This window comes from Puma concolor, chromosome F2, assembly GCF_028749965.1.
Source record: "Puma concolor isolate L17-30 chromosome F2, mPumCon1.1.hap2, whole genome shotgun sequence".
In the NCBI taxonomy this organism is placed as follows: Eukaryota; Metazoa; Chordata; class Mammalia; order Carnivora; family Felidae; genus Puma; species Puma concolor.
Genome location: NC_141684.1, coordinates 42,178,272 through 42,204,525, shown reverse-complemented (window position 1 = coordinate 42,204,525; position 26,254 = coordinate 42,178,272). Strand labels below are relative to the sequence as shown.

Sequence of the window (26,254 nt, the reverse complement as noted above, 5' to 3'; positions counted from 1 at the left end):
TTTAACCTAAACCTCTTTAAAGGCCTTGTCTACAAATATAATCACCTTCTGAGGTGCTGAGGGCTAGGGCTTCCACATATTAATTTTGGGGTTGCGGGGGGAGTCACACACAATTCAGCCTGTACACTAAGCAATTCTTCTTTTTTTAAATTATTTTATATAATAGCATGAGCAGGGTACGGAGGCAGAGGGAGAGAGAGAGAATCTTTTTTTTAAAGTTTATTTGAGAGAGAGAGAAGGAGAGAGGGAGGGAGAGAGAGAGAGAGGGAGAGAGAGGGAGAGAGAGAATCCCAAGTAGGCTCCATGCTGTGAGTGCAGAGCCTGACGTGGGGCTCAGTCTCACGAACCACTTCATGACCTGAGCCGAAATTAAGAGTGGGCACTTAAGGGACTGAGCCACCCAGGTGCCCTGAGAGAGAGAGAGAATCTTAATCAGGCTGAACTCTCACACGGAGCCTGATCCAGGGCTGGATCCCACCACTCTCGGGATCATGACCTGAGCCAAAATCAAGAGTCAGACAGTCAACCAACCGAGCCACCCAGGTGCCCCTAAGCAATTCTTTTTTAGGAATTTTGTTGTGAAGGAGAACAGAACAAAGGATTAAGGTGGAACTAAAAACATTCTCTCCAAATGGGGAGACAGGGAGGTTTTGTATTTATTTTGGATTTTTACTACGGGAGAAGTTCCAGTCGCTGGTATTGCTGGTGAGAACGGCACGATAGAGAATCTGAGACTGTGGCTGCAGGAGAGAGGGGGTTATTTCAGAAGCAAAGTTCTTGAATACCAGAGAAGGGATGGGATCAAAAGGTGTTAAATGACTTATCCAGGTCACTAACTTGTGAAGGGTAGGGCTTGCACTTGATCCCAAGGATCTTAACCCCAAAACACACTGTCCCACTGACTACATTTCAATACCTGTTCTTGGGAGCAGCAATAACCAGAACAATCCCCTAGGAAGGAAGGAGAGTAACACAACAAAGGAAACGTGTTCACATATGGAATTATAGCTGTCCTGGCCACCTATTACCACTTGCAGGGGTGAGGGAGGTTGTGAGGGGTTCACAGAAGGGGAAGGAGGAGAAATGGGTGAGGCTCTATTTGACTGATTGATGAACGAAAACACCCTCAGGAAGTCCAGTCCCCAAAGTGGTTGGATATTTCTGATCTGTGCCCTGGAATTGGCCTATTTATCTGGACTAAGCTTGGCTTCAGGTCACCACCAGTTTCAGACAGTTACATCATCAGCTTTCCATATGCAGATTGCTACCCTCTTTCACCAGAGCCAAGAAGCATGTGGCTTTGTGATTTTGCTTCTACAAACTCTCTTATCATAGCACTTGCATGCTGGAGCCCAGATGTTAAACAAATCAATCAGTAAATAAACCTTGGCCTCACATTTTGTACGGACAAATTTAACACACACACACACACACACACACACACACACACACACACCACACAGTGTCTCTTAGTGGCTGCAAAGCCTCCCAGTCACAGGATCTCTGCCTGTAAACACTTCATTCTCTTTTGCTTCCTTCCTTCCTTCCTTCCTTCCTTCCTTCCTTCCTTCCTTCCTTCCTTTTCTTCCTTCCTTTCCTTTCTCTTTCTTTCTTCTTTCTTTCTTTCTTTCTTTCTTTCTTTCTTTCTTTCTTTCTTTCTTTCTTTCTTTCTTTCTTTCTTTCCTTTCTTTCTTTCTTTCTTTCTTTCTTTCTTTCTTTCTTTCTTTCTTTCTTTTCTTTCTTTCTTCTTCTTTATTGAGCTACAACTCACCTGTTACAGAATCCACCCATTTGTAGTGTACAAGTCCTTGTCTTTCAGTGTATGTTTTTTGTTTTGTCAACACTTTATTCTTGACACTGTGGATTTCACTTCAGCGGACAGGTCAATCTCCCGCTGTTGGGATGGCTCTGCTATTTCAGTCACAGCAAGAACCCAACCTAAGGAGTTTATCTGAAGGCAAATGTCACTCTGTGACTTCCCTGGGGCCTAGTGAGCAGCTGATGAACCATCCCAATTCACCAATGAAATACAGTGTTGGTTGCATGGGTGACTGCTGTGGAATGAATAAACATGGAACTGAATGAGCAGGTTTTCCTACAGTGAGGGATGGACAATCTACTTGGTGCTCAGACAATGGCATCTCAGTATTTTTAATCCAAATGGTAGAACACCAAATCCCTTACATTTGTCTCATATCTTCTTACCAACCCTTTCCCTTAAATACTCCATCTCATTATCCTCCAAAGTGTTTGTTTTGAAACCACGAATGTCCTCTTTCCTCTCATGGAAACCACCTGTAGCAGCAACAACTGGGGCTGATGCAAACATTTGTTTTTGATAACAGTGTATTTTGAACGTCTGTGGTTTCAATTTCTATTTTCGTCCTTTACTGTCATAATTTTTTGATCTCTTCATACTTTGTACAGATAGTTTTGCTTTTCCCAGGCTTTTCTACTCTGCTGAATACATCAGTTACATAAACTGAACTCAGAACTTCTAAATTTCCAAAATCAGTACCGTTGTCCCATGACTTACATTTTTCAGTATGTTTTCATCTGCAATATTTATTTTATTTTTTAAAGTTTTTTTTTTTTTTTTTTTTTTTTGAGAGAGAGAGAGGGGAGGGACACGAGCAGGGAGGGGCAGAGAGAGAGGGAGAGAGAGAATCTCAAACAGGTTCTGTACCATTAGTGCAGAGCCCGATGCCGGGCTCCAGTTCACAGACCATGAGATCATGACCTGAGCTGAAATCAAGAGTCAGATGTTTAACTGACAGAACCACCCAGGTGCCCCTCATCTGCAATATTTAAATTGGTCTTCACAACAATTCAGTGAATAAAGTTGGGACAACCTTTATTATTCCCATTTTATAGATCAGAAAACTGTGGTTTCCTGGCTGGCCTGTAGCAAAAATTATATTTAAAAAATGGGCGAGGCACCTGGGTGGCTCAGTCGTTTAAGTGTCTGACTTCGGCTCAGGTCATGATCTGACAGTTTGTGAGTTTGAGCTCCAAATCAAGCTCTCTGCTGTCAGCATGGAGCCTGCGTCTTTGGATCCTCTGTCCCTCTATCTTTGCCCCTCCCCTGCTCACTTGCTCTCTCTCTAAAATAAATAAACATTAAAAAGAAAAAAAGGGCAATTTCAATTCCAGTCTAGGACTTTTTCCTTACCATACAACTGGCCATAATATAGGACTAGGGTTCTCCAACTTCAGCTGAATCGGAATCATTCAGAGGCTCATTACAGCACAGAATGCTGGGCTCCACCTCCAGCATTTGTGAGTCCATAGGCCTGGGGTTGGGCCCAAGGATGTTCTCATTCACACCCTTGCTCCTCCACTTTCTCCCTTGCCTACCCCTCCCTTCTCAGTTTTCCTTGCAGCTTGGGGTGGTCATGTGACACAGTTCTGGACAATAAGATATAAGCAGAAGTTTTCTGGGAAAACCTGTGTTTTCCTGATGCAAAGGGTTATACTTGGCTCTTCACCCTTCCTAATTCTTCCTGCTTAGAACTGATATGTGATGCTCAGAGGTAAAGTAGTCATCTTAGGACCAACACATTAAAACCAGCAGGATAGGGATGCTGGGTGGCTCAGTCAGTTAAGCGTCTGACTCTTGATTTCGGCTCAGGTCATGATGTCACAGTTTGTGAGTTTGAGCCCTGAGTCAGGCTCTGTGCTCCGTGCTGAGAACACTGAGCCTTCTTGAGATTCTCTCTCTCCCTCTCTCTGCCCCTCCCCTGCTCTCTCTCTCTCAAAATAAATAAATAAACTTAAAAAAAAAAAACCCAGCAGGATAGAAAGATATGAAGCAGCTTTGTGTCTGACAGTTCTGAGTTGCTTACCTATAGACTTGTTTCTGTGTGAGAAAAATAAATCTCTACTTAGGCCACTGTAGTCAGGTTCTCTGTTACTTGCAGCCAGATGCATCCCTACCCAATACAGGATACAGAGGAACAGGATAGAATGGTGCATGAGAGTCTAGGGGACGGCATGAGAAATGACGTTTAACAAGCATTTGTGAGGCCTTGTTCTTCAGCTGACACTGTGCCAGGTGAATGAGACATGGTTCCTATCCCCAAAGTGTTCATACTCCAGGTGAAAAAGCCACAGGGTAAATACATGTATAATAATACATTGTGACAAGCACAGAGGTATGAGCAAGATGCTGTGAAACCCAGAGAAAGAACGCTGCCTAGGGAGGTCAGGGGAGGCTCCCAGGAGGTGACATTTGAGCAAAGCCCTGAAGGATAAGTAAAGTTCTGCCAGGTAGAGAAGAGAAAAAAAGCTTTCTGGGCTTGTGTCCCTTCTCACCCCTATCCTTCAGGGCCAGAGGCTGGCCTAGCTGGGTGGGGGCATGCTGGAACAAGCTGCTGGCAGAGTCAATAGCTCTGCAGGAAGCTCAAAGTCCAAAGGACCAGGAGGGAAGTTGTGAGGGTTGGCCAAAACCCCTGACAGCAGGTCTAGGGAGCCAGAAATCTGGGGCAGAAAGACAAGAGCAAGAGATCACAGGGCAAGTGGGGAGGGGCAGGGCAGGAGCCCAAGAAGATGGGTCAAGGCTTGCTTCTCAAGGAAGTAAGAAATTCTGAGCACTAAATACCCCATTTCATTTCTTATCATTCAGCTTCATTTCAGCCCCAGGCCCTATCTTATTAGGCTTGTATGAAATTAATCTTAGTCCTTCCTGGGGCTTCCCCCCACACCCACGGCTGTGCTAAAATCCTGGTGTGCTATTCAGCCTGCAGGGCCCTGCACCACTGTCTCAATGACACAAAACCCTGGCTGTAGAATCCCTTCTCCTTGGTGTATCATGGGTAATCCCACCAAGTGCCTGCTATACCTTTTGGTGCATCTAGAAAGCAGGGCACAGGTTCCCTGATGCTGGTGGGTCCCAGAGACCTCTTTCCTCTCCCCAGGCCCAGGCATCTCATCTTGGTTTTAGGGAAATACCTCCCTCTGGCCCTGCTTCCTCCAGGGGCACACTCTCACCTATTCAGCTCAGTGGGCTTAGGGCTTGGGAAATGCAAGCCAGGAGGGCAGTGTCTCCAGGCCAACTCTGCTGTCCACCTGCCTAACCTCCCCTGAGACTAAGAACAGATTCTTTTAGAATGGGTGGAGGAAAAGGGGGAAGCGCAGGGAGTAACGTTTTAAACTTTCGAACTGTTATTGGGCCACCTATTGATGGTGACGGTGTGGCTTAAAGGATCAAGGGTGGAACATACACATCCCAAAAGCTGTGAAGACAGAGTCAGGAAATGGCCTAATATGTCTGGAGAATGGTGAGTTCCTGGGGAGAGAGGAGCAAGAAGCTGAATGGGATGCGATGGGACAGCCTCGGATGACCATTTCTTGAATCTGGATTTTATTCTGTAGGCAACAAAATTCAGGAGAGGTCCATAAGCTATGCAGAGACAAGATCCTGTTTTGTTTTGTGTTTTGTTTCCCAAAGGGACAACTCTGATAGAAAGGTGGAAGATTACGTTGTGAAGAGCCTATGGTTGGCCATAGAAAGAAGCCAGGTAAGGGCTGGTAAGAGTAACACTGGAGATAGAAGAGCACGATCACAGTTGTAGGATAAAGTCAACAGAATCTGGTCACTGATTGGCTATGAGGGAAGGATGGGGACCAACAGAAGCTGAAGAAGATTCTGAGATTTCTATCTTGGGAGAATGGGTAGTTGGTGAAGACATGTACCTGAAGGTAAGAAGAAGAGAATGGACATGGGTAGGGGGTGGAGATGGGTGACAGGAAGGAGAGAATTAAAGGTATTTAGGGCTGGTTATATGACAAGCACTGTTTTACATATATTTGTTTCAAAAAAACCCTATGAAGTAGTATTACTATGTTCATTTCACAGGTAAGAAAACTAAGGCTCAGAGATGCCGTTGCTCACTCCAGGTTACTCAGAGTTGTGGAGTCAGGATTGGAAAACATATCTACCTGACACCACAATCCATGCGATCCCCCCAATGCTTCTAAAGTGCCATCCAGTGGCGATATCAGGAGTCACTTGTGACTCTGGGTCTGGAGTCTGGAAAACTGGCAGGAGGCACAGGCATCAGTTTGGGAGTCTTTATTACATAGAAGTCATGGAGATTCTTGAAGTCATGGGAGCAGATGAGGTCAGCTGGTAAAGGTGTGTGCATGAAAAGAGAAGACAAGGACAGATTCTGGGGAAGTTCATATTTAAGGGCTATGTCAGCTATGCTATGGAGAACAGAAAAAACAAGATTAGGATTTGTATTTCTCTCATCACAGAAGTTCTGAGGTGGGGTTCTCAGGGTTAGTATGTTGGCTTCATTAGAGACATAGGCCCTCTCTTTTCTTCCACCATATTTAGTGTGTGTGTGTTTCATCCTCAAATTTGCTTCAATCATAAAATGGCCACATCAGGTCCCACCATCACATTTCAGGCAGCAGGAGAGCGGAAGAGGACAGCCAAGTGAGCCTCTTTTAAGAATGTCTTTCCAGAAGACCCACCCCATAATGTTTGCTTACACTAGCCAGAACTCAGTCACATGCCCTATCTTCAAAGGAGGCTGGGAAATGTAGTTCTTTAGCTAGGCCTCTTATTCCTTTAACCAAATCACGTTCTCTTGATAGAGATGAAGGGAGAATGGAAACTGCATACACAACTGTAATCTCTGCCATTAAGGGGGTAGGCAGAGGAAAGAAAAAAATAAAGAATATTTTGGGGCAGGGGAGAGAATGATGCTATAAAAACTGTAATAGTTAGGATGCTTTTCATTTCAAAGAATTGAGAACTCAGCCCAAGCTAGTTTAAACTTTGCTCAAGTAACCAAAAAATTTCCCAGGTAGGCCAGGTGTGTTCCCTGGGTCTCTGACTCTGCGAATGTATTTTCTTGGCTCTGCCCCCTCTGTATTGGCCTTGCATTCAGGATGGCTTAACAAATGGTAATTAAATGGCTGAAGTAGTTTCTGGTACTCACATAGGCATACCTCACTGTCCTGAGCAAAACAGACCATCTTCCCAGCACAACTGAAACTCATTCATTCATTCAGAAAAATCCCAAGTAACTACTGTGTGCCTTTTCTAGATGTCGGGGATAATGTGAATAAAACAAATAGTAATCCTGCTCCATTGGATCTTGTTTAGTCAGCTACTGCTGTGTGACACATTTCTCCAAAACCCAGGGCTTAAAACAAACATTTATTATTATTATATAAATAATATTTATTATTATTATGTTTATGTGGATCAGGAATTTGGGCATGACTTGGGGACTCTGGGTGCCTCTGACTTGAAGTCTCACATAAGGCCATAGTCATCTCAAGGTCTGCTAGAAGAGGATCTATTTCCCAGCTCACTCAATGTAGTTGTTAGCCTCATGTCTTCCTGGCTGTTGGCCAGAGACATCAACTCATTGCAATGTGGGCCTTTCCAATGGGCTAGAGGTCAAGAAGCAGGATAGCAGTTAGTCTTTTGTAACTTAATCTTAGAAGTGATGTCCAATCACTTTTTCCACATTCTGTTTGTTTTGAAATAAGTCACTAAGTTCAGCTCACACTCAAGGGGAGGGGATTATCTAAGGGCAGGCATACGGGGAGGTCAGGATCATGGGAAACCACTTTAAGGTTTCTACCATAGAGCTATATTCTAGTCAGTGGAGAGAGACAATAAACAATATATATATCATATGTAAGTGACAACAAGCGCAATGGAGAAAAATAAAGCAGAGTAAAGGAAGGCCTCTTTCATGAGATGACATTTGAGTAGAGACTGAAGTAGACGAGGCAGCAAGGGTATCTGTGGAAGAGCATTTCAGGTAGAGTGCAGAACAGGTGCAAACTTCCTGAGACAGGAGCATGCTTGGTTATCTTGACTGAATCATACAACCAAGTTGGCTGGAGTGGAGTAAGCAAGGGAGAAAATAGTCAAAAAGGTGAGGTGGGAGACAGATTATGTGCCGACTTACGGGATGTGGTAAAGACTTTATTGGAAGGTTCCAAGCCGTGCTGTGACACCTTTTAAAAGGCTGTGGTATGGGGAACAGATGGTGAAAGGACCAAGAGAGAAAGCAGGAAGACCAGTTGAGATTCTACTGCAGTAGCCCAGGTGACAGATCTTGGATTGGGTGGAAGTGAAAAGTGATTGGATTCCAGATACATTTGATAAGATTTTCTAATAGACTGGAGATTTAGGGTATGACAGAGTGGAGTCAAAGATAACTCCAAAGTTTTTAGTGTATCTATAAGGTTGAAGTTGCCTTTTGCTGGGATAGGGAGGACAAGTCTAGGAGAGTAAATCAAAGATTTGACTTTGGTCTTGTGGCCACGTGTGAAGTTTGAGATGCCTGTTATATATCCTAGTAGAGATGGTGCCGAGGAAGTTGGGAGTATGGAGTTGAGGGGTGAGGTCCCGGTCGGCAATGGAAATTTGGGAGTCACCAGCATGGAGTTGGCATTTATAGCCAAGACTAAATGAGATTAATCACCTGGGGAATAAGACTTAATGAACAAGAGGAGACATCTCTCAGAACCTTTGGAAATGGGAGGATTAGGAGGATTAGGAGGATAAGGAGGGTCTGGTGAAGGGGACTGAGAAGGAGCAGCCCATGAGAAACAGCAGATGATGCTAGGGAGGTAAAATCAACAGGGTCCACCTTGGAGGTCACGGGGAGAGGTGCTCTCCACCTTCCAGATGCTTCCAGGTCACGTGGGGGCCATAAGATTTCAAAGGTCGTAGAAGATCATTGGTGAATTTACAGAGAACAGCTTGCAAAGAGTCTTAGACTCAACAGCTGGATGATGGTGGATTTTGGAAAATAGTGGAGTTTAAAAAAGCAACCTGGGTATGAGCTTCTCTTCCAAGAATTTCTTCTTTTTTAAAAGTTTATTTATGTATATTGAGATAGAGATAGATAGAGTGGGGGAGGGACAGAAAGAGGGGGAGGGAGAGAATCCCAACCAGGTTCTGCACTGTTAGCATGGAGCCTGACATGGGGCTCAAACCCATGAACCATGAGATCATGACCTGAGCCAAAGTCAAGAGTTTGATGCTCATCTGACAGAGCCACCCATATGACCCTCTTTCAAGAATTTCAATGTGAGAAACAATAGAAGTACAGGGGAAAAGCACTTATTAAGTTATACAAAGTAGAAAATCTCTATATCAATAAACAAACACTATAGCATTAAAACCCAGGCCACAGAAAGAGGGAAATTGTTTTCAGAAAATATGAAAAGGTTTAGAATCTTTAAAATGGAAAAAAAACTTGGGGCACCTGGGTGGTTCAGTCGGTTGAGTGGCCAGCTCTTGATTTCGGCTCAGGTCATGATCTCACAGTTCATGAGATCGAGTACTGCATCAGGCTTTGTGCTGCTGGCACAGAGCCTGCTTGGGATTCTCTCTCTTCTTCTCCCTCTGCCCCTCCCCCGCCATTCGTGCTCTCTCTGTCTCTGTGTCTCTTAAAATAAATTAATAAACTTAAAAAATTTTTTTTAAATGGAAAAAAACTCATGCAAATCGGTAAGAAGAACATTAAGACCCTAATAGGCAAATGGACAAAGGACACAAACAGACAATTCACAAAGGAGGAACTATAGCTAGTAAACAAAGATAGAGAAAAATGTCTGGCACCATTAGCAAGGAAAGAAATACAGACTGAAACCACAAGATGACGTGTTTTAAACTATCAAATTAGCAAAAGCTGTTTATTCCCTTTAACCCGGCAATTCCAGTTTAGAGAATCCTAAGAAACTAAGCCACACTGCAGATGAAAGAGCTGGCCACAGTTTTATTTACAACAGTAAGAGGAAATAATCCAAATGCTGAACACCAAAAAATGGCTTAGAAAATTTTGGTACTTTCACACAAATGTTAATATTAATCACATGCACACCACATGCACACACACACAAAAATGGGAAGAATTTATGGTAACACAGTATCTTAGTGCATTTGGGTTGCTGTAAGAAAATACCAGAGACTAGGCTGTTTAAAAAAATTTTTTAACGTTTATTTATTTTTGAGAGAGAGAGAGGGAGACACAGAATCTGAAGCAGGCTCCAGGCTCTGAGCTGTCAGCACAGAACCTGATGCGGGGCTCGAACTCACGAATCGAACCGCAAGATCATGACCTGAGCCAAAGCTGGATGCAAGTTGGACGCGTAACTGACTGAGCCACCCAGGCGCCCCAAGACTAGGTTGTTTATAAACAACGGAAATTTATTTCTTACAGTTCTGGAGGCTGGAAGTCCAAGATCAGGATGCCAGCATGGTCGGGTAAGGGTCCTCTTCAAGTCGCACACTTGTGATATCTTCACATTGTAAAAGAGGGAAGCAAGCTGTCTGGGGATTCTTTTATAAGAACACTAATCCCATTTATGAAGGCTCCACCCTCATGGCCTACTGACCAAAGGCCCCACCTCCTAATACTACCACCTAGAGCATCAAGTTTTCAACATGTAAATCTGGGGTGGGAGGCTCAATTATTCAGATGATAGCACACAGGAAAATGCCTGTATCACATTAATTGAAAGCAAAAAGTAGGATTGCAAATTGTACATACTTTATATTCTCACCCCTGGGAAAAACATTTATAGAAGAAAGGAGACCTATCAAAATGTTCCCTCCAGGTCTCTCGGGAAGACTGGCTACCTTTCTTTCTTTGTTGTCCTCTGTGCTGGCTTCCACGTGTCAAGTCCTGGGATTACAAAGATAATTCAGAAATTTCTGCCCTTGAGGAGTCTGCATCTAACCAAAACTTAAAAAACAAACAAACTGTTCTTTGGGAGTAAATAATAAAGTCTCAAAAGGTATGAACATTAATTGGGATCCCAAAATATCAGAGCAAAAATGAGCCACCAAGTGAACACCAGCCACATAGCTGGGCCTTCGGGGGCCCTGCCTAGACCTGCAGCCCTAGGGTCCAAGTGATCGGGTGCTGGGTGGGCAGTCGTAGCTGTCAGTTGAGTTCTTCTTGGAGACCCCAGCGCTGGAGTTGACGTGGCCCTGACCCCCAAAGGATTGAGAGTCAAGGAATAGCTAATGGAATTGGAGGATAGAGCTGAAGCTTCCAAACAATACGTGTTATCTAATTTCCTGGAACAGGTTTGGCGCAATCTTGCCTCCACAGGCCTTTGCTCAAAAGCACTTGGGCAATAACGTATGGGTCATTGTTGTCCTTTCCTTTCCTCTGCGGTTGCTTCTCTATCCTACTGATTTGGCAAAGACTGGTTTTGGAGGTTCTTGCTGTGATGTCAGGGTCAGGCTGGTGGGAATGCTTCTGTTTTCAGGGTTCTCATGGATGAAGAGCGCAGACAGCCATAACTTCTATTTCTCTAGTCCTTTATGTGTATTTCACATATGTTTTTAAAAATTCTGACTCACCTGAAAATTGAAGAATGGTGTTGTTAGTTGTGAAACCAACCAGCTATTATTTATTTTCTGGCAAGTGTCACCTCAACCTTGCTTCCCCCACATATCAAATTGCAGCCATTTGACAAATGCTAAATAAGAAAAATAGTGGCTCTGATAGCATCAGGGAGAAAGCTCTACTGGAAAGCTGTTTTCTGAAAAGATGAAAGAGGTTATTTTTCAAAATGATTAAGTGATTTTTAGTCAATAGCATGCAAGACAGATTTAGAGAACAGAGACGTGATCTTTAAAATTGATCATAAAGGTCAAGCTAAAGGAAAATGAGCTTCTAATTACAAAAATAAGTACATTTAAAAAATTCAATTCTCAAGAGGAATTCTCAGGAATTGCCATTGTAATTAGGATTGCACTGTTTAAAGACAAACTGGGTTCAAATCCTGGCTTTGCCACTACCAGCTGTGTGACCTTGATTGAGCAAGTTACTTAATTTCTCTGTGTCATCGTTTTTTCCTCATCTGTGAAATGGGGACAATTATAGGACCTACCTTATAAAGTTGCTATGAGAACTAAATGGGTTAGCATTCATTTTTTTTAATGTTTATTTATTTATTTTGAGAGAGAGAAAGAGAGTGTGCACTCACACAAGAGGGAGAGGAAGAGGGAGAATCCCAAACAGGCTCCAGGCTTTCAGCACCGAGTCTGATATGGGGCTTGATCTCACGAACTATGAGATCATCACCTGAGCTGAAATCAAGAGTTGGGTGCTCAACCGACTGAGCCACCCAGGTGCCCCAAATGGATTAGTATTCATAAACAGCTCTGAGCAGCACCTGGTATATGATACCTGCTATATATGTTGCTTGTTAAACAAAAATATTAATAAAATAAAAGTAACTGCTGATTTTTTCTTGCTATCACTTGTTAATAAGGCAATCATCAGAAGTAAAAACTAGCATGTAAAATAGTTCTGTGACAAAATACTGAAGTATTCATTTATGTTTCCTCTTTCTCTAGGCATCCTTCTCTCCCCCTTTCAAGCAGGGAGCCAGGCTCGCTCACGCCTGTGGCTTGAGGGATTCTTGTGGGCTGGGAAGTCCATGGGCGCCTGAACCCAGTAGCTCTTCCATTCTTTAAGGAAAGCCTAAGCCCAGTGAAGTGACAGATGATGCTGAGTGTTCCTGGAGAGGTGGAGGTGAGTGAGGAATGTGGGTGCAGGAAGACATTTCCTGGAGGAGCCCTATGAGCTAGCATGCCCCTGCAGGGCCCCAAGTGGTGGCATCCCCTCAGAGGGATGGCTGTGCTGTGCTGCAAGGAAGGCACACCCTTCCTCCCATGCCTCGTGGCCCAGATAACCTTTTCAACAAATGTTGCTAGAACAATTAGAAATCACAGACCAAAACCAAAAAAGAAACCCCCAAATCTTGGCCTATGTCTCACACCTTACACAAAAATTAACTCATGGACTTAAATGTGAAACTACAACACTTTTAGAAAAGAACATAAGGAGAAAAATCTCAGAATCTAGGATTCTCTGACTTGCACCAAAACTATCATCTGTAAAGGGAAAAATGGTTAAACCAAACTTCATCAAAATTACAAACTTGCTCTGAGAAAGACCCTGTTAAAAGAATAAAAAGAGAAGCTACAACACAGGAGCAAATATTTGCAAATCACATATTCCACAAAGGACCAGTATCTAGAATATAAAAGAACTCTCAAAACTCAACAATAAAAAGTAAATCGTATTATAAAATGGGTAAAATGAAGAAACACTTCACCAAAGAGGAATACAGATGGCAAAGAAACACATGAAAAGATGTTCAACATCATTAGCCATTATGGAAATGCAAATTAAAGCCACAGTGAAATATTGGGGCACCTGGGTGGCTCAGTGGGTTAAGCATCCAACTTCGGCTCAGGTCATGATCTTGCAGTTTGTGGGTTTGAGCCCCCCATCGGGCTCTGTGCTGACAGCTCAGAGCCTGGAGCTTGCTTCGGATTCTGTGTCTCCCTCTCTCTGTCCCTCCCCTGCTTGTGCTTTGTCTCTCTCTTTTTCTCAAAGATAAATAAGCATTAAAAAAAATTAAAAAGGGGCACCTGGGTGGCGCAGTCGGTTAAGCGTCCGACTTCAGCCAGGTCATGATCTCGTGGTCCGTGGGTTCGAGCCCCGCGTCAGGCTCTGGGCTGATGGCTCAGAGCCTGGAGCCTGTTTCCGATTCTGTGTCTCCCTCTCTCTCTGCCCCTCCCCCGTTCATGCTCTGTCTCTCTCTGTCCCAAAAATAAATAAACGTTGAAAAAGAAAATTAAAAAAAAAAATAAAAAAAAATTAAAAAAAAAACCCAGTGAAATATTATGTACACCTATCAGAATGACTAAACAAACAAACAAACAAACAAAAATAGTGACAATAACAAATTCTGATGAGGATGCAGAGAAACTGGGCCACTCATACATTCCTGGTAGGAATGTAAAATGGCACAACGACTCTGAAAACTAGTTTGGCCATTTCTTTTAAAACTAAACATGTAACTATCACATGACTCAGCAATTGCACTCCCAAGCATTTAGAGAAATGAAGACTCATAGTCACACAGAAACCCACACATGAATGTTTACAGGAGATTTATTTGTAATAGCCCAGACGTCTTTCAATGTGTGAATGTTTAAACAAACTGTGGTGCATGGAAAACTACTCAGTAGCAAAAGGGAACAAACTATTGATAAAAGCAATGACCTGGGGCACCTGGGTGGCTCAGTGAGTTAAGCGTCCAACTTCATTCAGCTCAGGTCACGATCTCATGGTTTGTGAGTTCGAGATCTGCGTCGGGCTTTCTGCTGTCAGCACAGAACCTGCTTCGGATCCTTTGTCTCCTTTTCTCTCTGCCCCTCCACTCTCTCCTGCTCTCTTTCTCTCTCTCAAAAATAAGCACTTAGAAAAATTAAGAAAATAAATAAAATCAATGACCTGGATGAATCTCCAGAGAATTATGCTGAGTGAAAAAAAGCTAACCCCAAAGTTACATACTGTATCATTCCATTTATACATTCTTGAAATGACAAGAATGAAATTATGGACAAGAAGAACACATTAGAGGTTGCTGGGGGCCTCTGCTGGGGCCAGAGGTGGGTGTGGCTATGAAAAAAGCAGCAAGAGGGATCCTTGCAGCAATGGAAATGTTCTGTATCTTGACTCTTTCAAAGTCAATATCCCAGTTCTGATCCTGTACTAGAGTTTTGAAAGATGCTATACCATTGGGGGAAACCGATAAAGGATACCGGAGATCTCTCTGTATTACTTCCTATAATTGCATATGAATCTACAGTTATCTCAAAATAAAAAGTTTAATTAAAAAATCTTTGCAAGGAGTGTCTTGATATACTTCCAAATAGAAGTCTCATGCAGATTAATATTTCATCAGCAAGATCCCAGCCCAAGATCCTTCAGAGGCAAGTTTATCGGTGGATGGAACTATCTTTTTCAGAGGGTCTTTGTAGACTGAAAGTGCTAATGGTCCCTCCCAAACTAAATTCACTCCCTTTATTGTGGATAAAATTAAATCCAGTGTATATAAAAACATCTGGAGAAAGTTGTATAAATCCAGATATTTTTACATCCCTAAAAATAGATATCCATAGGGCATTATAACTATGTGAAACATATGTGCATAGCAAGAGCACATGCTTATAAATAGTTTGGAGAATATTACAGATCTCACCTGTGTGTTTCAGCTCTCAGGTCCTAGAGAGAGAACAGCTTCCGGTTAGTAACTGAGACTTGATTGTAGGGATTCCTTCAGAAGGGCAGAATGACTGACCATCTGTTGAGTACCTCCCCTGTGCTAGGGGCTTTACATTATCTAGTTTAATCTCTAGCCCTATGCTAGGAGGTGGGCGATATTATCACCAGAACAGGTACTGAGTCTCTGAATGCCCCAGTGAAGACATTTGCCTCAAGCATTGACCTGAAATTGAAACCCAAGGCATTCAAGGTCCCAAACGAGTAAGTGGCAGCCAGGAAGTCAAACCCAGGTTTGTTTCCAAAACTCTAGCTCCTCACTGCTGTCTTTCTGGCCTTCCAAATTTACTGTGTGGGGTGCTTGCCAGCCCCACCTGTGTCATGCAAATGCTAAATTGTCCGTAGGATAGAGCAAGCCTTTCTCTGCCCGCCCTGATGCTGCTGGGGCCAGCAGAGACAGAGAGGGGGGATGGGTGGGATGGAGGGTCCCCTTTCATCCACATGCTGCAGGTGGCTTTCTTGAGTCTATTTTCCCCGTTAAAGCTGTCCTAATTGATCATTTTTGCCAGATTTTATCTTCCTAGGAGGGAGGTGTGGGAGGAGAAAAGAGTAGATGAAGGCACAGTGAGATGTCTACTGAACTATTCCTTCATTCAAGGCTTCCCCATTTGTACCCTCACTGAAAGTTCCAGGTGTGCCTCCCAGGCCCTGAGTTTGAATCCCACCAAGGCTCAGGCAAAGGGGAGCCAAGGCAGTTTCACAGAACTCCTGTGACCTGCAGCTGCTGGTCTCCCAGAAACTTTTTTGTTGCTCGTGTTTGCTAGAGTTTTATATGGTGCTCTTTTGACTATATTTACAGGATCTAAGATTGGGAATAGAGAAAGAGAGGGAGGGAGGGCTTGGGGGAGGAAAGAGGCAGAACGAATGCTGGGACATGGCTCATCTGAAGGGACTGCCTTCAGGTCATTTCCAGTCAGATATTCAGGTTATTAATTTTTTTCTGTCTACAATTTTATTTTATTTTATTTTCAGCATCATTAGCTGATTCTTTCTTAGGATCATGTGTTGTTGTTTTATAGCCTTCTGTTTTCTTTTTTTAATGTTGAGTTTTGAGAGAGAGAGAGAGAGAGGGATAGAACACAAGTGGGGGAGGGGCTGAGAGAGAGGGAGACAGAGGATCTAAAGTGGGCTCTGTGCTGAGAACAGACAGCCCAATGAGGGGCTTGAACTCACAAACCACGAGATCATGACCTGAGCCCAAGTTGGACGCTTAACCGACTGAGCCACCCAGGCGCCCTAAGCCTTCTGTTTTCATTTCATGAATGTGATTCCCTACTGGATAGCTGAAATCAACCTTGCCTGCACACTGGAATCACCTGGAAACTTTAAAAATACTGATGCTTGAGTCCCAAGAAATTCTGACTTAACTGGGGATTAGTGAAGTCTAGGGAGCAGTTAAATGTGGTCTGGGGAGCAGTGGGTATCTTGATCTGCAAAAGCTCCCGGGCTATTCCAGAATGGAGACTGAGAACTGTGTCTCTGAGGATCTGAAATCCCTAATTTTCACATCCTCATTGTTCTGGTATCTGTGTTTTCTCAAGTGCAAGGTCCTCCTTTTGTGGAGGTTTCTGTCTCTTTTGGATGGTGCTGGCCTTTTTCAGAGGCTGGGTGAGCTCACCTGCTACCTGGACTGTATCTCTGCCTCCACCCTGAGTCCGCTGTGGCCTGGATATGTTAATGCCCATGTGGAGGTTCCGGGATGGGGGGCCTCAGCTCCTCACATGGTTTCCCATCTCCCCTTCCTTAAGGAATGCTGCTCAGCCATTATGGAGAGGGGCCTTTCTTACTTCCAGGAGTGGCTATATTGTTTTTACTTTTCTCCCTCCGTCCCTTCCTTCCTTTTCGTATCTTTAAAATTTCTTCTCAGGGTCTTATAAGGAGGTAGAGATTTCAGCATGAGTTTAGGTCACATTCTTAAACCTGATGATTTTACTTTTTAACTTTACACACTTCTGTGTTATTTGAATTTTCCCCCCACAAACATATTACTTTTGTAATAATCTTTTGAAATATATTTTTAAAATATTTATTTATGTATTTTGAGAAAGAGAGAGGGAGAGAGCTCGGGCAAGCATGGGGGTGGGGGGCAGAGAGAGAGGGAGAGAGAGAGAGTCCTAAGCAGGCCCTGCTGCTGTCAGCTCAGAGCCCAACATGGGGCTCGATCCCATGAACTGTGAGATCATGACCTGAGCCAAAATCAAGAGTCGGACACTCAACCGACCGAGCCACCTTAAAATATTAGGTGCTCCTTAAAATATTTTTATAAAAAGGTGCTCCTTAAAATATTTTTATAAAAAGTTATTACACTCATAAAGTCTATGTAATAATCTGGAAAGATGTTCATGATATAATGCTAAGGAGAAAAGTAGAAATATGTGTAGGAGGATGACAACAATGTAAAACAAGGTTTTTTGACAAAAACCAAACTTTATCCATGGAAAACAGACTGGGATGAAATATATATATATATACATATATATATATATATATATACATATATATATATATATACATATATATATATATATATATATATATATATATATATATATATTTATTTATTTATTTATTTTATAATGCTGGGGAAGTCGAACTACTCATGTTGAAGGAGTTTAGTCCACTGAAGAAATTGCCCATGTTAAGAAATGGTTTGTGAGAGATACCCAAGCTCAAAGAAGCTGACTGGGGTACCTGAGGAAGGTGTGCCTGTGGTTATTGTCAGAAGAAAACTAACATTGTCACCTGATACCTTAACTGTATTGGGCATGAAGCCATAGTTTAGTTGATCTTTGTTTACCTCTATTCCCATTTTTTTCAGCAAGAGTGCCTTTTATTGGTTTGGGCATCCATCCTTCCATAGCCCATGAAGTGTCTGGGGCTCCACCTTTGCCTCAAGAGGAATAGCACATGATCTAAGCCCATGCCAATCAGCATTTCACATTCCTCTTGCCTCATGATTGGTTCAAAGGTGAGCAAGTAATTTAAGCGAGTTAAATTGAAGCCACTGTAAAGAGGCTCCTTTTCTTTCATGTTGTACTTGGACCTTGTGGCTGCAGCAACTGTAGCTGTAGCCATCTTGCTTCCACGTGGAGCCTGAGAATTACACAGTACATGGAAAGCAGCAAACCATCTGGCCCAATCTGGCCATGGTGAGGCCAGGTCTTCTGCAACTTAGATTTTCAGTAAGCCAGGTGAGTTGGGCTCTTAGATGCTTATAATCAAGATAGTTTTACAAACTGTGCTTATGGAGATTTGTTTTAAATTTTTTTTTTTAACATTTATTTTTGAGACAGGGAGAGACAGAGCATGAATGGGGGAGGGTCAGAGAGAGAGGGAGACACAGAATGTGAAACAGGCTCCAGGCTCTGAGCTGTCAGCACAGAGCCCGACGCAGGGCTCGAACTCATGGACCACGAGATCATGACCTGAGCTGAAGTCGGATGCTTAACCGACTGAGCCACCCAGGCACCCCTATGGAGATTTGTTTTAAAAGGAAGACTAGAAAATAAGAATTGTTACCTTTTATTCAGTGCTTTCTTAAGAGAGTTGATAAGAGCTCTGTTTCTTGACCTCCACCCCTATTGGTTGGACAGATGTATCCCTCCCATGCAGAAACAGTCATTTGTTTGCTTAACCTAGCATGATGAAAATATTGCCGCATGGCATCCCACTCCTATTTCTGATTCCAGATTTACCCAACTATCTTCTGACCTGTGATTTAGTCCCTTGACTGGGTTGATATTCAGGTAGGTACCCTCCCGTTGTCCATGAACATACTAGCATTACATGTGCTTGGTCAGCCTCCTATGAATTTGGTTAAGCAAGTAGTTGTTAGAGTTTGCATAAACTGGAAACCTTGAGATTCTGGCTGCAAAGCTGAGAAGAGTCCCAACTCACTGGTGACCCACCGTAATACAGAGAAGCCAACCAACTTAAGACTCATTATATCTCTAACTTTAACAGGCTCATTCACATCAAGAGAAGATTCATAAAGGCAGAGTGTGAACATTCAGTCTTGTGGTTCTGACAACACTAGTCGGCTCCGGGACATAGCACACCTGGATTTCCTGGCACTGCTTTCAATATAATCTTGGGCAGGTCACCATCTCCCTCAGCCTCTGTTTTGATTCTCCTACTATAAAGTGGAGATAATAACAATTTTCTCATGGGGTTGTTGCAAGAACTAAGTAGAAGAATACACATGAAGCCTGAGCACAATAAAAGCTACTTAGCAGCGGATTTTACAGGAAGCTAATGAATCTTCATAATCTGCAGGCCAGGCAGTCTGCATCCAAAGGGTGTCCAGGGCCCAGGGTTTATTCATTCCACCTGGTTCCCTGAACTTAGCTGGGCTGAGGAATCACCAGAAGGTTCTTATTAAAGTGGAAATTCCATGGCTCACCTCAGAGCTACCAAATTAGGCTCTCTAGAGGAAGGACTTGGGACTCTATTCTTGGTATTCTTCCCAAATGAGTTTGGTGAGTAGGTAGATAATTGCTCTTCAACTTGTGGCCTCTGGTATAGTAAGAGTTCAATACAAGTTGGCTAAGATTGTAATAATTGTTTTCATTACAATAGAGACCTCAATCTTGGGTTTCACAGAGGAAGCAGAATTTAAACTAAGCCGTGGAGGACAGACAGAACTTTGTAAAAAGGGAACAAGGGAGGAAGCTCTGCTGTGTATATCTTCTACAAAAAAATGTGATAAAATGCAACCTCTGTAGTTCCTTTCATATGAACTGAAAGACACATTTACTGAGATCACATAAAGAGTAAAGTTGTTATCTCACCTAAAAGAATTTTGGTTAATTTTGCCTTTGGTTAACTATTGTTGCCAAAATTTGGTGTCAGCTGAGTCAAAGGTCTTTTCTTTTTTTTTTCTTTTCCTTTTCTTTTCTTTCCTTCTTCCTCTCCTTTTTCTTTTCTTTCCCTTCTTTCTTTCTTCTTTCTTTCTCTTTCTTTCTTTCTCTTTCTTTCTTTCTTTCTTTCTTTCTCTCTCTCTCTCTCTCTCTCTTTCTTTCTTTCTTTCTTTCTTTCTTTCCTTCTCCCTTCTCCTCTTCCCTTATATGAAAGCTCTCTAGCTTACTTAAGCAAATGTGAAACCATCGCACTTGGAACCCACCTGACAAAGACCCAACATGGCCACAGAAGTATCTAATCAAAAGAAAAAAGTACATATCAACAATAAAGAACATTTTAAAAATGTTTATTTTGAGAGAGAGAGCATGCAAGACAGGGAGGATGAACAGGGGAGGGGCAGAGAGAGAGAGGGAGAGCGGGAGAGAGAATCCCAAGCAGACTCCTCGCTGTCAGCACAGAGCCCGACATGGGGCTCGATCTTACAAACCATGCGATCATGACCTGAGCTGAAGTCGGACACTTAACTGACTGAGCCACCCAAGTGCCCCTCAACAGTGAGAACTTTTAACATCATTGACGAGCTGGCACATGTTCATACTCTGCATTGGCACTTTTTTCCCAAAAGTAAATGGAAGAATAAAGCTTCATGACTCATTGAATCTGGGGAAGGAAAGAAGAAAACCCTACCAAAAAGACTGCAGATTTTGTGTCTGAATTGAATGGAAACTAATTTCCCATGTGTAATATTTGAATATCTACTATACTTTCTACTAAATACATAACCATAAGCTTCAAAGGTTCTGAAACATGGAGAACCAATTAGTTTTTAATTTTACTTTTGGAAATTCTAAACATACACAAATGTAGAGTAGTGTAATGAATTCCCGTGCACCTACCATCCAACTTGAACAACTATTGACATGTTACTAATTTTGAGAAGCAGGTTAAAAATCGATAAAGACCAGTGCTTATAAGTTAAAGAATTTGAAAGGGTGAAAACAGTCACTCCAATAATTTGGGAGAGGAAAACAACTGCTTTTAGGTCAATTTCCTAAATAATTTGGGCAAGAAATATTTTTATAGTTAAAGCACAGTGTAAAACAGAAAAACACAATGTAAAACTTTTAGTGTGGCTCCTTTGTGCAATATCACTTCACTCAAATCCCCTCAAATACTATAATATGAAGAGAAACTTGTTTTCTATTAAATTTGCTTCTTCAGCTCAGAAGGCAAAACAGTTCAATTCAATTCGCCAGAATTGTTGAACCTTTGTAGACCCTTTGCTAGACCTTGTGTTGGGGAATTTCCCCATGCTATGGGAGACCAGAGGAAAGAGTTGCAAAGAATGACCAATTATTTGGAAGGTTTTACTGAGACAGTGGTGTTTGAGTGGCATCTTCAAGAGTGGACTCTATGTCTAAAAGCAGATGGGGAAGGAGACAGAAGCCCAGGCTGAGGGAACTGAATGTGCAAAAGATGGGAGGCAGAAAGGCATAGGGTGAATTTGAGGGTGTGGTACATTACAGACTTTGTGATGAAAAGACCATTTAAGAACTGGAATAATCTTAAAGGTGACATCATGGAGTAAAGCATTGGTTATGTCTGCTGATAGACCTGACTGGTCACCTACTACCTTGGCTGACAGTGCTGGTTGCCAACCCAAGAGCCATTCCCATCGTGTTTTCCTTGCTGGTAGAGCTGCCTCCCTCTCTAAAGGCTAAAAATTAACCAGCCTCTCTTGCAGCTAGGGGATGGCCACGTGATCCAACTCTGGCAAAAGAAACCTGAAAGGAAATCTGCAGGTGGACTTCTGGAAAGAGTTTTCTCCCTAATAAAAAAAAGACTCTAAAGCAAAAACTTCTTTTTGCCTTTGAACACAGTTACATGACACTGAGTTTTAAAGCTATGGCAGCCATCTTGTGTCCAGAAGCCACAAGTTCAGGATGAACGCCAAGACGGTAAGGATGGCAGAGGAAGAAGATGGAAAGTGACTCAGACCTCAAAGACATCATTATGTTATTCTACATGTGCCACCCTATGTTTGGAACTCTATGTTGTATGAAATAATACATTTTCCTTATTGTTTAAGCCATTTTGATTTGCCTCGCCCCTGGGTTAACATCAGCCCAGAAGACAGAAAAGAAGTTACTCTCCTACTTAGATTATTTCTCCTTATTACAGGGTTTTCTTACTTTTAAAATTTGTTTAGAATATACAAGTATATGTAGAGAGCAAGAACAATTCTTCTGTAGTTTTGAAAAACCTAGTACCAAGCCAAATCATGCATGACAAATAAAAGGGCTTATGGGAAGAACAGAGTTAAGAACAGGCACTCAAAATCTTATGAAGTTTGTAAGCAGAGCCCTAATAAAAATAACCATCCTAATAAATATCCTGGCACACTTCACTCTCCATTCGCATTTGCAACCAAACACATGGCCTTTCTTTGCAGCCTGTATCCTGGCACCCCTGTTTCCTCCTTAGAGATGAGGGTCCTTAAAGGCATTTGCTTCCAAAACGATGCTCATCACCATAATTAAAAATACAATCTAGTTTTCTTGGGGCTCAATTGGTTAGACGTCCAACTCTTGATTTCAGCTCAGGTCAAGATCTTGGGGTTTGTGGGTTCAAGGCCCGTGTTGGGCTCTGTGCTGACTGCACAGAACCTGCTGGGGATTCTCTCTCTCCCTCTCTCTGTTCCTCCTCTGCTTGCTTGCTCTCTCTCTCTCTCTCTCAAAATAAATTTAAAAACTTATAAAAAATACAATTTAACTTTCTTGAATCACTTTATTTAAACATAAGAAGGGTCTTCATAATTTGCCATCTGCACTGCCAACTTCCCCAGACGGCTTCAGGCAGTGGAAAATGCAGAGGTTCTTGAAGCCACAAAACCAGCCCCTATAACCACTCAAGGAAGGCACTGATGTGGGATTTTCAGCTCTTTCCTTGGGGTCCTCAAATATGATGAACACTTCCTCTTCGTGAGGTTTGCCCTGATCATTTCAAAATACTAACATACTGGAAAAGTTGTGTATGAACCAACTGCATTTCTGTGTCATGTTGATATTCACCTGTCACATGTGAGCCAGTATCATTAAAAGAACACCTGTGTGGTTAAAATGGTAAATCTTATGTATATTTTACCACAATTAAGAAAAGATGCTGGGGCGCCTGGTGGCTTAGTTGGTTAAGCATCTGGCTCAGGTTCATGGGATCAAGCCCTGCGCCAAGCTCTATGCTGACAGAAAGAAGTCTGCTTGGGATTTTGTCTTGGCCTCTCTCTTTGTCCTTCTGCTTGCATGCATGCACACTCTCTCTCTCAAAAAAAAAAAAAAAAAAAAAAAAGACTAACTGGGCACATGAAACAGACAAATTGAGGACTGGAAAGAACTCTCATTTATGTGGTGGTGTCTCTCAACATTTACTTTGTTAATCGTTAAAACTGACAAACTAACGGGGCGCCTGGGTGGCGCAGTCGGTTGAGCGTCGACTTCAGCCAGGTCACGATCTCACGGTCCATGAGTTCGAGCCCCGCGTCGGGCTCTGGGCTGATGGCTCAGAGCCTGGAGCCTGTTTCTGATTCTGTGTCTCCCTCTCTCTCTGCCCCTCCCCCGTTCATGCTCTGTCTCTCTCTGTCCCAAAAATAAATAAACGTTGAAAAAAAAAAAAATTAAAAAAAAAAACTGACAAACTAAAAAAAAAAAAAAAAAAGGAACTCCATTGTGAACAGATGGTGCTCCTAACACTCCTGTACCCATCACTCAGCTTCAGAAATTAAACTCCTGATACCATTGAGTTCCTTTGCCTTTCCCTGAAAGCACTGCTTCTTTGTTACCTAGGAGTAACAACTATCTAGGATGGTGTTTACATTCTGATGTATTTCTTTACTGTATTTCTAAATTTGGATATATCCCTGGGGACATATAGTTTTGAAATTTTAAGCCAATGTAATCATACTATATGCAGTATTCTTCAACTTGTACTGGTTATTCTCGGTTTGTTCGCCCTTACAGATGAACAAGCAAATCAGAGATGCATTCTTCCTAGTACTGTATTAATATGCCTTGGTGTTTTGCTCCTAGTCTCTTTCAGAAATTATAGTAGGACATTGTGAGATAATAAAAACTATACACTGGTGTCTGCTCTTGGTTCCTGACACAGGGCTCCTGAAATCCTTGCAATTTCCTGGGTGATAGGAGTGTCTTTTATTCTAAGAAGGCAACCCTGGGTGCCTCCAGGTTGAGGGCTGGTCACCAGAAACACCGAGCCATGATTAGAAGTTTGGAATTTTCAGCTCTGCTCCCCTCCCCCATTCTTTTGAAAAGGGAGAAGGGCTGAAAACAGAGTTAATGACTCATCATGCCTACGGTGATGAAGCCTCCAAAAAAATCCCAATAGTACTGGGGGTGGGGGTGGGGTTCAGAGAGGTTCCAGGCTGGTGAACACATCCATCCCGGGAGGATGATTTTGCACCACAACTCCATGGAGACAAAAGTTCCTGTGCACAGGATCCTCCCAGATCTTGCCTTATGTATCTCTTTATCTGGCTGTTCATCTGTATACTTTATCATATCCCTCAATAAACTCGTAAATGTAAGGGTTTCCCTGAGTTCTGTGAGCTGCTCTAGCAAATTAACCAACCCCAAGGAGGGGGTCACTGGAACCTCCTATCAATAGTCAGTAGTTCAGAAGCACAGGTAATAACCTGGGCTTAACAACTGGCATCTGAAATGAGGGTGTGTCTCTGGCTAGATAGTGTCAGGATTGAGTCAAATTGTAAGACATCCAGCTGGTGCTGGAGACTTGCTTGTTGTTTTGGGGGAACCCCTCCCCCCACACATTTGGTGACCAGAAGTGTCAGAAATGAAGTGTTTTGTGTGAGTAGTAAAAGAAACACTCAGGAGACAGACTGAACTGAGGGTTCCCCCCCTCCCACAACAGGAGGGAAAGACCAGGTTTTTCATTTTAGACATACACTCACTCCTCTCCCTTGGAGCTTCCTGCCCTGAAGGAGGTCTGCTGTCCAAGAGCTGATTTCTGGGTCTCGTTATGTCTCCAGCCACGCCAGGACAGAGCAAACCATTAGAATAGGAGGTGCACTGGAATTAGAATATGTTTAGAATTAGTTCTTAGCACACAAATATTCATAAGAGGAGCAGCAGTCACTATTGACTGGAATAGTTCCCGGCTGGCAGATGTACCCAGATTTAAGCTGGCTAGCTAACTGAGTCCTGGAATAGGAAACCCCAAGAGAGGAAAGCTGGAGACAGAGGGGAAATGAGAGATGAACTGCAAAAAACTCACTGGGCTTGAAACATCAATTTGGTATTCTGCACAGTAAATTCTGACATTTTCTTGTTTATATCAGCCTCCTTCTCTTAGCCTGGCTTACTATGCTGGTATTTAATTGTGATGTTTCTGAGTTAATTTATTCAACGTTATTAGCCTTACTATATGCTATAGACTGGATATTTGTGTCCCCCCCAAATTCATATGTTGAAATCCTAATCCCTAATATGATGGCTTTTGGAGATGGTGCCTTTGGAATGTGATTAGGTCATGAAGATGAAACCCTCATGAATGGGATCAGTGCCCTCACAAAAGAGACCCCAGAGAGCTCTCTTGCCCTATCATCTGCTGTCTGAGGACACAGTGAGAAGATGGCCGTCTATGAACCAGGGAGTGAGTCCTCACCAGACGCTCAATCTGTCAGCACCTTGATCTTGGACTTCTCTGACTCCAGAACAGTGAGAAATTTCTGTTGTTTATAAACCACCCAGTCTATGATGTTCTTTATAGCAGCCTGAACAGATTTTCACAGTGTTGTGATTAATGTATTGAGACTGTTCTCCTAGTAGGTCCAGGTTAGAATCTATGCACTGTTTCACTTGCATATACAGTATATTGATTTTTATATCATAGAGCGTTGGTTGACAGTTTACAGAAGACTCACATTACTATATGTTACAGTAAAGTTATCTGGAGAGAATACAAAAAATGATTTTGGCTTACCATTAGAGAAACCATTTGTAAAACTCATGTAAAGCTTATCAAGGAGTCTGGATTGGTTTTGTTTTACACTATATGGGATGAAGAAATGTCAGTGGAGCTCATTAAGGCCAGATGCTCTGGCCAGCTACTGAAAAACAGAAGTTGGCTACTCTTGGAATTTGATCTAAAGCTGGACAGATTTGCTTTGTTATAGGGTCTCAAGTTGTTTTCTTTTAAAATTGAATAAAATCGGGGCGCCTGGGTGG

General features: G+C 42.6%; 1 long non-coding RNA gene across 4 annotated transcripts in view; it reads right to left on the bottom strand.

Moving 5' to 3' along the window:
• The window catches only part of LOC147571984 (uncharacterized), a 76,387-nt gene that overhangs the window by 4,636 nt on the left and 45,497 nt on the right, over nt 1-26,254 (bottom strand). For 2 of the 4 annotated variants that reach the window (XR_015246610.1, XR_015246611.1), the window contains exons 5-6: nt 10,201-11,353; nt 1,772-2,054 (exon numbers count right to left, since the gene is read on the bottom strand). This is a non-coding gene — a long non-coding RNA (uncharacterized LOC147571984). Of the gene's footprint in view, nt 1-1,771; nt 2,055-9,732; nt 11,354-14,075; nt 14,271-15,057; nt 15,081-24,972; nt 25,097-26,254 lie in introns of those variants that run through there. The other 2 variants (XR_015246612.1, XR_015246613.1) reach the window with 2 other exon arrangements.